Below are 12,859 nucleotides of genomic sequence, written 5' to 3' on the forward strand. Positions count from 1 at the left end.
AAACTCAGCCACTGTTTCCACTGTTTGCCCCTCTATCTGCCATGAAGTGATGGGACCAGATTCCATGATCTTAGTTTTCTGAATGTTGAGCTTTAAGCCAACTTTTTCACTCTCTTCTTTCACTTTCATCAAGAGGCTCTTAGTTCTTCACTTTCTGCCATAAGGGTGGTGTCATCTGCATATCTGAGGTTATTGATATTTCTCCCAGCAATTTTGATTCCAGCTTGTGCTTCCTCCAGCCCAGCGTTTCTCATGATGTACTCTGCATATAAGTTAAATAAGCAGGGTGACAATATACAGCCTTGACATACTCCTTTTCCTATTTGGAACCAGTCTGTTGTTCCATGTCCAGTTCTAACTGTTGCTTCCTGACCTGCATGCAGGTTTCTCAAGAGGCAGGTCAGGTGGTCTGGTATTCCCATGTCTTTAAGAATTTTCCACAGTTTATTGTGATCCACACAGTCAAAGGCTTTGGCATAGTCAATAAAGCAGAGATAGATGTCTTTCTGGAACTCTCTTGCTTTTTCGATGATCCATAGGATGTTGGCAATTTGATCTCTGTTTTTTCTGCCTTTTCTAAAACCAGTTTGAACATCTGGAAGTTCGCGGTTCACGGCTGAAGACTGGCTTGGAGAATCTCAAGCATTACTTTACTAGCGTGTGAGATGAGTGCAATTGTGTAGTAGTTTGAGCATTCTTTACCATTGCCTTTCTTTGGGATTGGAATGAAAACTGACCTTTTCCAGTCCTGTGGCCACTGCTGAGTTTTCTATATTTGCTGGCATATTGAGTGCAGCACTTTCACAGCATCATCTTTCAGAATTTGAAATAGTTCAACTGGAATTCCATCACCTCCACCAGCTTTGTTCGTAGTGATGCTTCCTAAGGTCCACTTGACTTCACATTTCAGGATGTCTGGCTCTAGGTGAGTGTGAATGATCACAACATCATGATTATCTGGGTCGTGAAGATCATTTTTGTACAGTTCTTCTGTGTGTTCTTGCCACCTCTTTTTGATATCTTCTGCTTCTGTTAGGTCCGTACCATTCCTGTCCTTTATTGAGCCCATCTTTGCATGAAATGTTCCCTTGGTATCTCTAATTTTCTTGAAGAGATCTCTAGTCTTTCCTATTCTATTGTTTTCCTCTATTTCTTTGCATTGATCACTGAGGAAGTGTTTCTTATGTCTCCTTGCTATTCTTTGGAACTCTGCATTCAAATGGGTATATCTTTCCTTTTCTCCCTTGGTTTTCACTTCCCGTCTTTTCACAGCTCTTTGTACGGCCTCCTCAGACAGCCATTTTGCTTTTTTGCATTTCTTTTTCTTGGGGATGTTCTTGCTTCCTATCTTCTGTACAAGGAACTCCATCCATAGTTCATCAGGCACTCTGTCTATCAGATCAAGTCCATTAAATCTGTTTTTCACTTCCACTGTGTAGTCATAAGGGTTTTGATTTAGGTCATACCTGAATGGTCTAGTGGTTTTCTCCACTCTCTTCAATTTCAGTCTGAATTTGTCAATAAGGGGTTCATGATCCAAGCCACAGTCAGCTCCTGGTCTTGTTTTTGCTGACTGTATAGAGCTGCTTCTTCTTTGGCTGCAAAGAATATAATCAGTCTGATTTCTGTATTGACCATCTGGTGATGTCCATGTGTAGAGTCTTCTCTTGTGTTTTTGGAAGAGGCTGTTTGCTATGACCAGTGCATTCTCTTGGCAGAACTCTATTAGCCTTTGCCCTGCTTCATGCTGTACTCCAAGGCCAAATTTGCCTGTTACACCAGGTGTTTCTTGACTTCCTACTTTTGCGTTCCAGTCCCCTATAATGAAAAGGACATCTTTTTTGGCTGTTAGTTCTAAAAGGTCTTCTAGGTCTTTATAGACTGTTCAACTTCAGCTTCTTCGGTGTTACTGGTCGGGGCATAGACTTGAATTACCGTGATATTGAATGGTTTGCTTTGGAAACGAACAGAGATCATTCTGTCATTTTTGAGATTGCATCCAAGTACTGCAGTTCGGACCCTTTTGTTGACTGTGATGGCTACTCCATTTCTTCTAAGGGATTCCTGCCCACAGTAGTAGATATAATGGTCATCTGAGTTACATTCACCCATTCCAGTCCATCTTAGTTCACTGATTCCTACAATGTCGATGTTCACTCTTGCCATCTTCTGTTTGACCACTTCCAATTTGCCTTGATTCATGGACCTAACATTCCAGGTTCCTATGCAATATTGCTCTTTACAGCAACGAACCTTGTTTCTATCACCAGTCCCATTCACAACTGGGTGTTTTTGCTTTGGCTCCATCCCTTCATTCTTTCTGGAGTTATTTCTCCACTGATCTCCAGTAGCATATTGGGCACCTACTGACCTGGGGAGTTCATCTTTCAGTGTCCTATCTTTTTGCCTTTTCATACTGTTCATTGGGTTCTCAAGGCAAGAATACTGAAGTGGTTTGCCATTCCTTTCTCCAGTGGACCACATTCTGTCAGACCTCTCCACCATGACCCATCCATCTTGGGTGGCCCCACATAGCATGGCTTAGTTTCATTGAGTTAGACAAGGCTGTGGTCCGTGTGATCAGATTGGCTAGTTGTCCGTGACTGCAGTTTCAGTCTGTCTGCCCTCTGATCCTCTCTCTCAGTGCCTACCGTCTTACCTGGGTTTCTCTTACCTTGGACGCGGGGTTTCTCTTCACGGCTACTCCAGTAAAGCACAGCCTCTGCTCCTTACCTCAGACACGGGGTAGCTCCTCTCGGCCGTCGCCCATTGTATTAGGTTGGCCAAAAAGGTTGTTCTGGTTTTTCTGTAAAATGTTATAGAAAAGCCTGACCAAACTTTTTGGCCAACCAGATATTTTTTTTCTATCAGGGTAAGGCTGGCTTTATAGAATGAGCTTGGAAGTACTCCCTCCTCTTCATTTTTTTTTTTTTTTTGGAAAAATTTGAGAAGAATTGGTGTTAACTCTTCTTTAAATATTTAGTATATTTTCCAGTGAAGTCATCTGATCCTGTGACTTTCTTTTGTTAAGAGGTTTTTGGTTTTTTTTTTCCGTCTTCTTTTTTTAAGATTACTGATTTAATCTCATTACTAGTTTACAGATTTTAAAATCTGTTCAGATTTTTAAATTTGTTTATGTGTCAGTTTTGGTAGGTTGTATGTTTCTCTATTACATTATTGAACTTGTTAGCATTTAATTTTTCACAGCAGTCAGTTGTGATTAGTTTATATATTTCTGTTAAAATGTTAGATTCTGTTTGCTAGTATTTTGTTGAGAAACTTACATCTCTATTAATAATGATACTGTTCTATCACTTCTTTTCTTGTAAGTTCTTTGTCTAGTTCTGCTATAAATTTAATGCTCACCTCCAAAAATAAGTGACAAGTGTCCCTTTCTCTTCTATTTTTTTGGAAGAGTTTGTGAAAAATTGATATTAACTAAAAATATGTTTAGTAGTTTTCACCTTAAAGCCATCTAAAGTGAGCTTTCCTTGGTGGGATTTTTAAAGTTACTAAATGCAGCTCTTTACTTATTACAGATCTAATCAGATTTTCCATTTCCTCTTAAGTCAATTTTAGTAGCTTTTATCTTTTTAGAAGAATTGTAATTTCATTTAATTTATCGTTGCATAGCTGTTTATGCCCTTATTCTTTTTATTTCTATAATATCAGTAGCTATGTATTTTTTCATTCCTAATTTTAGTAATTCTAGACTTTTCTTTTTTCTTGGATTGTAGACATAGACATATCACTTTTGTTGATCTTTTCAAGAATCAACCTCTATTTTTATTGATTTTTCTATTTTTTATTCTCTATTTCACTGATGTCTGCTTTAATCATAACTATTTCATTCTTTCCATTTTCTTTGGGTTTGATTTGCACCTTTTCCCCTAGTTTCTTATGATGTGAGATGAGGTTATTGGTTTGAAATCCTTTTCTCTTTTAGAGATATTTGTAGCCATCAGTTTCCTTTAAAGAACAACTTTTGCAGCATCCCATAAAATTTTATATGCAGTATTTTTATGCTTTTTTATACTCCCCTCCTCTCAATTTTCTTTTCATTCTAATCCTGACTTCAGCTCTTCTCTAGACAAGTATTGATTCATATATTGGATGATTTCTGATGAACTTTGTTTTAGGAGACTAATATTTTAGTCCCTAAAACTGCTACAGTATTCATGTGACAAGTCACTTGGACTGTGATGGGACAGGTGCCTAATATTATCCATAAACTAAGGCAAATAATATCTTGTTTTCAGCTTTGCATTTTTTAAGGTTACACATATTGCAAACACATAACACACACAGTTATTTAAAACAATCATTTTGGCAGACTCACAGCTCTTCCACGATACTGGCTATTCACTGAACATCTGTTCTTGTAACTGAGAGTGTCCAGTCTCTGGGAAAACACGTCTATTTCTCTTGCCTTTAAAATGAAAGACTGCTACATGTACATGCTGTGGAAGATTGTGGATTGTGCTATTGCTTCTGTTTGGGAGAGAAAATATGAATTTGTTGTCTATTTTTCCTCTCAGATACCACATACTACAGATTTTTGTTTCTCAGGGGTGCTGAGCATCTGTATTTGTGTTTTTCTTGATATGGTCTATATCTCCAGAAATGCTAAGAAACTAGTCTAGAATTTTCAATATGGCACATGGAAACTTAAGTATTCTTTTCCATATTGAATATTAAACAATTTAGATTGTTATAGGCTTAATATATGTGATGACTTTTCAGGCCAACTTTGGGCAAACTTTTCTTCCCTGTCTGTATTCAAGGGCATGGTGCTACCGTGTAGTGGCCCCTTGGGCACAGACTTTGAGAAAGGGAAATAAGGCTTGTGTCATCAGATGTGTCATTTTTTAAACAATCAACCCTGGTGCTAACTCTTATGTGTCTGAGTTAGTTTTTAGCAAATTTATATTTTGGTCATTAAGTTTAATGTTCCTTTAGTATGTGTTGGGCACCTGCAATGTAACAATTACAACGTTAGTCAGTGAGGACATGAAGAAGAATAAGTCATTGCTGATGTTCTCAAGGAGCTTTTGACCAAAGATGTAAAAAACTAATGATTGTTGTTCTGTCACAGTTGTGTCCGATTCTTCGTGACCCCATGGACTACAGCTTGCCATGTCTCCATGTCACTCACTATCTCCCAGAATTTGCCCAAGTTTATGTCCATTGCATTGCATTGGTGATACCATCCAGCCATCTCATCCTCTGATGACCACTTCTCCTGCCCTCAATCTTTCCCAGCATCAGGGACTTTTCCAATGTGTTGACTATTCGCATCAGGTGACCAAACCCAGGAGCTTTAGCTTCAGCCTCAGTGAAGTATTCCACTTCACTGGGGAATTCATTCCACTTCACTTCAGTGACTATTCAGGGTTGATTTCTCTCGAGAATGACTGTGATACTAATAAAAATAATAACTCAGCTTTGATTACTGGGGACTGCCCTGGTACTCTAGTGGCTAAGACTTTGTGCTCACAATGCAGAGGCCTAGGTTTGATCCCTAGTCAGGGAACTGTATCCCACGTGCCTCAGCTAAAAATCCCGCATGCCACAACTTAGACCTAATGCAGCCAAATAAATAAGTGAATAGGAATAAAATGTTTAGGCCTTTCCTGGTGGTCCAGTGTTTAAGACTTCGAGCTTCCAATGCTGGGGGCTCAGGTTCGATATTTGAGTACTTGAGAAGAGACATGAATGGAAGCCTGAGGTTTAAAGAAGGTAAATAAATTTTCCCAGATTTGAATAAAAGTTAAAATAGCACTAGAAATAAACACCTATGATTTTTATATAAAGAAGAGTCCCAGAAGGTGTTATCAAATTGATTTAGAAAAAGGAAGAAAGAAGAGGCATATTTGCATAACTTGGAACATAAAGCTCACGTCTCTTCTTTCCACCTTCTAATCACTTTTCACAGGCACTCACTCTTTTTTTCTTGAAAATTTAATTCTGACACATTATCACACACAGTAGCATCAATACATTGTCTTTCATGAACAATATGGGCCGGGATTATGATCAGTAGTAGGGTCAGTTAGCTTCTTAGGCTCAGAGCCTCCAGACACATGATTTCTAGATCATCTTAGTTTACACCAAGGTACTTAGAGCTAGAGTGCTTATATCCTGGTTCTGCCTCTACCTTTGTAAATAATCTTATGACAGTCAGAGAGCCACTCTTCCTCATTTTTTTCATCTATAAAATAGGAATAATACCCCATAGGAGAGTTTTGAGGATTCAATGAAATGATATTATGTTGCCAAAAAGTTCATTTGGATTTTTCCATGACATCAGTGTATGTGAAGTGTTCAGAACTGTATCTTGCACAGAATAACCTCCTATAAATGTTAACTTTTACTACAATTATTAAGGCTTTGATATATTTACCTTCTCAAAGTATCATAAAATAAAACTAGGAAATTCACATTATATGGTAGGATAAAGAGAATTATATTCATTTAAAAGGAATGACAGATATAGAAGGAGTGGTGGTGTGGGTCAGCGGTATGAGAGTGAGGGCAGAAGGAAGTGCACTGTGCTTTTCTTTCAGTGAATGTGGCAATTCTGTTGAAAGGGATACAGTCTGGATGGTTAGCAAAGTTTTCTCTTAGACCCAAATATCTTTTGAACTGTCATTCTTTTCGATGTGTTTATGATTTTCACCTTTTATGGTTTTCATAGGAGTTTTTAGGGAGAGAAGCCACCTCAGGGACTGTTATCAAGATTTTGAACCAGAAGTCACAAAATAGTTGTTGTTGGTTTTTGGTTTTGTTTTTTAACTCAAACCTTGTTGAAAACTATGGTATAGCACAAAGGATTTCATAAGAGTTGACCAAGCCTCTTTATCTCCCACCCCATCTACTCAAACTCATTAGATAATGTCATATTCAAAGAAAGTAAAGATGACTTTTACTGATGACATCAAATGACAAAGATAATTTTAAAATAATAAGGCTACTTTATGATCTAAAAATGCACCTATGAAAATTATAAATGTTTGCTTGGCAGTAGTGGAAAGCCTCAGAGACTTCTCAGCTTTATAAGAACTGCAATTCCCTCTTTCTTGGTGACTGCCAGGTCTCCCTGTGCCTGGTAGAGTGCTGATACATAGTTAGTTGCTCAGTTAGTTGCTCTTGGATGAACATGTGGCTTCTGGGATAAAAATCTGGCAACAGTAAGATGATCAAAAGGATCAGAGAAGGAGACAACATTTGTGTAAAGCTTGGCCAGCAAACTTTCACACAGCAGAGTAACAAAAATGTAAAAGAAACACACCATGCACCTTCTATGAGACAGAAACTGAAACTGGACAATCAAATTAGATAGAATGATTTCAAGTGTCCACTCAATAGATGCCAAATCAGGATGAAATCTTAATTAGAAACAAACTTATGTGAATGAGTTCTACTTCCTAAAATAAGTTATCTTAAAATTCACAGAGAAAATCTCTATATTAGTTTGGTTCTTTGTAGGGAGCAAAAAGTTGTGCCTTATTTTTCTGTAAGGAAAATAAGAAGCAGCCCCCAAATTTAGATACAGTGATCCTAGGGGGAAAGAAAAGTGAGCAAGAAAAAAGACATTCATCATGACTTGGAATTTGGAGATTGAAAAATTGTCAAAATAAGATGCTAAGTATACCATGAAAGGGAAACAAATTGATAGCACATAAATCACAGTAAGCACAAGAGTCAAGTTTTCACAAAAGAGCCCTGAAATGAGGAAAATTATCTTTTCAGAAAGGGGAAAATAAGAGATGAGCATGAGACCAGGGTAGCTCACAATTGTGGCAGGTCAAGGCAGGTCAAACATTATGCAAATCAGAAAAATAATTTAAGGAAAATCTGCAAGATTCTCTAATGCCAATAATAATTTCTGTAAGCACACCAAAGGCAGAAAACCAGAGAGAAAAGAATCAGCTATGGTTCTGTAAGGCTACACTTGGAAATGAAAGAGAGAGAGCAAGGAGTAGAAATGAATTCTTTACTTAGGGGTTTTCTGAGGAAGACATTAAAGGAATCTCTGATCCCAAATTTTCTCTCAACAAAGACAGATCAAACATACTAGATCAAACGTCAAGAAATGCTAGGTATATTCTGTACATAATTGAAAAACTAGATGAAGACAAATAACCTGGACTAAGATCATCCATCCCAGGTTTTTTCCCTCAGTAAAATGCGTTTGCTCCACCTACTCTTAGACCCATTGTCTAACATGGCAGCTATTTGCAAGTGTCTGCCCTGGACCTGGTTCCACCCAGCTGAGAAGAATGTGATGGCAGCTGGTCATCTGCTGAGCCACCCCAGTAGAGACCCTGCTTACATCCCAGGAGACACTCTGCTGTGTGTTCTGTTCCTGTATCCTCCATAGCATCCATGCTCCGAGCTGCATGCTCTCTTCCCGTGTGCACAGTCACTGACCTATCAGACCTGCTCTTACTCTGCTCTATATAAATGTATGTTCTCGAGACCTATTGAATATCTTGCTCCTGACTTTGCTTGCCCAGGTCCTGGCACTTGGTTATGTTTCTCCTTCCCTGTTCTGTGGTCATAGCATCTCTCACATCCCCTTGACCCTCTGCTGCTAATGACCTGTCAAGAGAGTTTTAAAGGAACTCAGGGTGAAACTGTAAAGTCATTGGCATAAATATGCAAGATGCCATACATGGGCCACTCTGCTGTTTTATTGCCAAGAAAACTCCCCACCATGAATGAAAAGAGTTCCCTGGAGACCAGAGAGTTGCAGACCAATGAATCCCATTCTCTGTTGGGCACACGGGTGGGATTTGTAACAAAGGATTCTTCCACTGATCACTGCAACCTGCACTTCTGAGACTTTATCAAAGATGACTTAAAATGGCAAAGTAGATCAAACAGGTGCACCCTGGGAATCAAAGAATGTACACATTGGACATAATTTGAAAAAAAAAAACCTTCTGCAAGAACAAAATGTATTTTATTTTATTATTATTATTTTTTTGGCCATGCCATGCTGCTTATGGGATCTTAGTATCCTGACCAGGGATTGAACCTGTGCCCTCTGCAGTGGAAGTGCAGAGTCCTAGCCACTGGACAGCCAGGAAACTCCCCAAAATACACTTTAATTTTTGTGTTTTTTTATGATACACTCACGTACGTGGACCTTGCATTCTATCCCACAACAATTTTCTGTTTGGAGATAAACCATGTTTTGGATTCTGGTTCCTGAAAAAAAAAAAAAAAATGATGCAGCCTGAGCTGTAAGTTACTTCTCTAAAATCAACTGTAAAGAGGTTAGAGGGCAGCTCATCTGAGAAATGAACACACACAAAAATAAGAAACCTTGAAATTGGGTGTCTCAGTAGCTGAGAGTAGAGGTCAGCCAGACACAGCAGTGGAAGGTCACTAAGAGTGGTTTTTAAATTCTGCTCTTGTTTGTTCCTCTGCAGTGGGTTAGGCCATCACTGCTGATTTCATCATCTCAGCAACAGCTCAGACCACCTGGTGTTGGAAGGCAGTATCTATCTAGCCATAGAAAGGACTGCTGGGGTAAGTAGCTGATGCCCAGTGACTGGCGGCTCTGAGGCATTTATTTCTCCATCCCATTCTCTTCCAAACTCCCAGGGCAAATGGATAATTACTAAAGAAGCTAGCCCTTCCTGGTGTTGCTTAATTCTAGTGGTTAAAAAATGGATCGCTAATTGGTACAATGTAACAACAAATGGAAGTAGGAAATGCTGCCTGCAATGCAATGTTCCCCAGGGTTCATCCCTTCACTTTTTCTGCAACTTACCAAGGAGGACACAAACTCCTAGGGACTGGGGATTGGCTCTTCTTCCGTACACATTACCTGATAGGGTAGCTGATATACTCAGGGGAACGTGAGTCCACTGACCAAAATAACCAGGCAGTTGAGAAGTTGAACTCAAAGAAAGACAATAGACTGTACAATATGGGAATTACTGGAACTGATGAATTAAACAATAAGCAAAACATGCTCAGTGAGCTATACGAGGCTATGGAGCAAAAAAATTCATAGTAAGAATCAAGTAGAAATATTAGATTTGAAAAAACCAGTTACAAAAATTAAGAATACAAAAGCTGAGCTGAACAATAAGATTGTACAACTGAAAATGAATCAGTGAGTGAGAAATCTCTTCATATTGAAGAAATCTCTTTGTGGGTGACAGGCATGAGTAAAGACATAGAAAAATTAATAGAAAAGTTACAGACTAGAAGTAGTAGAAAAAGATAAGTCCCAGGAAGAGATAAGAGAAATGTTTAAAAATTCCAACTAGTTATCTGAAAAAATTTTTCCTCCAAATTTCCTAGTAAAGAAGGAAAATTCTCTTTATTCTTTACTCTCAGGCAGGTGCACTGCATTAATCCACAGGTTCATATACTGCCTTTACTACAGAAATATCAGGGGAAAGATGTATTAATTCCATAGTATGTACATCTGTGTATGCCTTGGTGGGGGAGAGGAAGTGATGTGCTAGGGGCCATGATGTGTAAATAAACTCTTTAACAAGGAGAAATCAGAAAATATGCTGTATTTTGACTTAATATTTTTGCTAAAATTTATTTGAAATGAATGTACACATGTGCACACACCCGCACGTACACATACCCAGAAGTTACCCTTCTGAGGGTGGTTGTGTTGCTTATGCTTGGGAGATTCATATAGGAGAAGAAATGAGGAAGTCGAATCACCAAAATAGAAGAAAAATCTGGTCATTTCTTTGGCTCCAGAGTTGTTAGAGTTCCTGTAGGTGTTTGGAATGATTGGACATCATGAAAACTTTTAATAAATTTCTTAGGAGTTTTCAATAAATCCTCCAATTTTCTGATACACTGAGGACTTTGCAATACTCAGATTCCTAACAGATGTGCTAAGTTGACCAGATCTGTAGTGTCATGTAGCTTAGATTCTTTGTCATGTTGGACTCATCTTGACCAGGACATGCATCCAAGTTAACAATACATTTTTCTTTATTTTTTTGTATTTATGCTCTTCTAGATAATCCAAGTGCTCATGGTTGTTTGAGGAAAGAAAGTGAAAGTGAAAGTCGTTCAGTCATGTCTGACTCCTTGCAACTCCATGGACTACAGTTCATGGAATTCTCTAGGCCAGAATACTGGAGTGGGTAGCCTTTCCCTTCTCCAGGGGATCTTCCCAATCCAGGGAACGAACCCAGCTCTTCCGTATTGCAGGTGGATTCTTTACCAGCTGAGCTATCAGGGAAGCCCTAATAGCTTGTTTGAGGAATGAGATAAGTATTACAGAGGGCCAGGCATGAGGAAAGTTCAAAACAAAGTATAATTTTTAATCCTTGGAAATGTAAAGCTAAAATGAACTAATGTTTTATTAAAGTCCATTTATTAGAGCTAATAGATTCAAATGGTTCATATGGATTTGTCCACTAGATTTCACTGCTTAATTTAGAGGGATCCTCTGAAGTACAAAAAGAGATAAATCTATACATTATTCATGTAGTGGGTTTAATTTTATGTGTCAACTTGTCTAGGCTGTGGTGCCCAGTTATTTGGTCAAACACTGGTCTAGATGGTGCCATGAAGCTTGGTTTATCATCTGTTGAATGAAGCACCCACAGTCATATTGCTACACCTTACCATCCCTTGAAGGTCTTAAGAGCAAAATCAGAGGTTTTCCTGAGAAGAAGAAATTCTGCCAGGAGACTCACATAGGACTCGGCTTGAATTTTCAGCCTTGTGGCCTGCCCTACACTTCTCAGACTTGTTAGTCTCTACAGTTGTGTGAGCCACTTCCTTAAAATAAATCTTTCTCTGTGTATCCAATTGGTTCTATTTCTTTGGAGAACACTGACTAATATATAATAGCTCACAAATTCAGGGAATTCTCTGGATAAAGAGACACTAGACAACTCAGTTTATTTAAATGTAAGTAATAGGCAAAATAGAGTTAGGTTTACTCAAATGATATCACATTTAACTTCTAGATATCTCCTACTGGTGGTGGATTAGTCGTAAAGTTGTGTCTGAATCTTGCGAATCCATGGATTGTAGCCTGCCAGGCTCCTCTGTCCATGGGAATTCCCAGACAAGAATACTGGAGTGGGTTACCATTTCCTTCTCCAGGGAATCTTCCCAACCCAGGGATCAAACCTGGGTGTCCTGGATTGCAGGCGGTCTCTTACATTGCAGACGAATTCTTTACTGACTGAGCCACCAGGGAAGCCTTGAATGTAATCAGTTTCATTCCTTGCATAGGCAATCCATTCCAAGCAACCCCTCTCTCAAATGGACAAGTAAAATATCCTCATAAGTAGTTTACTGGCTTCCAGCCTGCATCACCATATCTCTCCCCTCTTACCACATGATCAAGGACAATGTGAAATGCTATCCAGTCCCAATCATATTTACCACCCACCCCTTTGAAGGATATGTGTGGTCTAGTTTGTCTCACTCTGGGCTCTTTTTATTGTGTTGGTGCCCCTCTTGTTCTGACCACACAGACCTCTTCCAGTCTTTCCTACTTGAAATATTTCATTCCACTGGAAAATGTTTACAGTGTTGTTCCCTGGTATCTCAGATAGTAAAGAATTGGCCTGCAATGCAGGAAACCCGGATTTGATCCCTGGGTTGGAAACATGACCTAGAGACGGAAATGGCAACCCACTCCTGTATTCTTGCCTAGGAAATCTCATGGACAGAGGAGGCTGGTGGGCTACAGTCCATGGGATTGCAAAGAGTTGGATACGACTGAGCGATGAACACTTTCACTTTTACTTTTTCAAGCATAAGGTGGCTCTCCATGTCTGGGAGAACTTTGCGTCATTCTTCAGAGAAGCTCTCCTACACTATTTTAGGGGAGATATTCCTAATT

This window comes from Giraffa tippelskirchi, chromosome 2 (genome assembly GCF_054371585.1).
Source record: "Giraffa tippelskirchi isolate mGirTip1 chromosome 2, T2T-mGirTip1v1.2.pri, whole genome shotgun sequence".
NCBI lineage: Eukaryota > Metazoa > Chordata > Mammalia > Artiodactyla > Giraffidae > Giraffa > Giraffa tippelskirchi.